Source organism: Meriones unguiculatus, chromosome X (assembly GCF_030254825.1).
Source record: "Meriones unguiculatus strain TT.TT164.6M chromosome X, Bangor_MerUng_6.1, whole genome shotgun sequence".
NCBI lineage: Eukaryota > Metazoa > Chordata > Mammalia > Rodentia > Muridae > Meriones > Meriones unguiculatus.
Window position 1 is genome coordinate 148,341,752 of NC_083369.1, and position 1,251 is coordinate 148,343,002.

At 36.9% G+C, this 1,251-nt stretch overlaps 1 pseudogene; it reads left to right on the forward strand.

The window, feature by feature from the left end:
- The first annotated feature begins 406 nt into the window (after positions 1–406).
- LOC110542485 (chromobox protein homolog 3-like) lies at positions 407–787 on the forward strand (annotated as a pseudogene).
- The last annotated feature ends 464 nt before the right edge of the window (positions 788–1,251 follow it).

Sequence of the window (1,251 nt, forward strand, 5' to 3'; positions counted from 1 at the left end):
CTGCATGTATGCAGTGTATACAAAGTCCAAAAAATTAAATCAGTATCTTACTCTATCATTCTGTTTTCTTCTTTTGAGGCAGAGTCTCTTACTAAATCTAGAGCTCAGGCTGGAGAGATGGTTCAGCATTTATGAACACTGGCTCCTCTTCTATTGGTCATAAGTTCAATTCCCACCACCTAATATGGTGGCTCACAATCATCTATAATGGGGTCTGATGTCTTCTTCTGACATGCAAGCATACACGCAGACAGAACACTCATACATTAAACATATATAAAAAAATTGTCCTTCCCCGTGGACGTGGCTGAGCTGAAGCGCACAGCCAGGAGACTTTGCAGGATCCATGGCCCTGAGCATCTGAATGGTGAACTCTTCCAATCTTTGATTAAAAAAAAAAAAAAAAATGGCCTCGAAAATAACTACATTGCAAAAAAGGGGAAAGAAACAGAATAGGGATAGTAAAAAAAAAAGGTTAAAGATGCAGAGCCTGAAGGATTTGTTGTAGAAAAAGTGTTGGGCCACACTGTAGTGAATGGGAAGATGGAATATTTCCTGAAGGGGAAGGGGTTCACAAATGCTGATAATACTTAGGAACCAGTAGAAAATTTAGATTTTCCAGAATTAATTGAAACATTTCTTAGTTCTCAAAAAGCTGGTAGAGGAAAAGATAGTACAAAAAGGAAATCTTTAACAGTAAATATGATGATAGCAAATCAGAGAAGAAAAGAGATGCTGCTGACAAACCAAGAGGGCTTTGCCAGAGGCCTTGATCCTGAATGAATAATCAGTGCCACAGACAGCAGTGGAGAATTAATGTTTCTCATGAGATGGAAGGACTCAGATGAGGCTGATTTGGTACCGGCAAAGGAGGCGAATATGAACTGTCCTCAGATTGTCATTTTCTTTTATGAGGAGAGGCTGACTTGGCATTCCTGTCCTGAAGATGAAGCACAGTAATTGTTTGCATATATATATATATATATGTGAAATCTGGATCTTGTATTTTGAATTACTAGTGTGAAAAAAATAACATTCTAAAGAAAATTGAGCTTGATATGCTGGTTTTGAAAGTATTGATGGTAGTTGGGATAGTTTTAGGTTTTGTTATACATCAAAGATCACTGATTTCATTGAGCTAATAGGCTTTCTGTATTTGCTTCTTTTAACAATAGAATATTTGATACCATATTTTATTTCCTCAGCTTTGAAAAACAGCTTTTTCTAAATGCCAGGGAGATTTTACAGTCA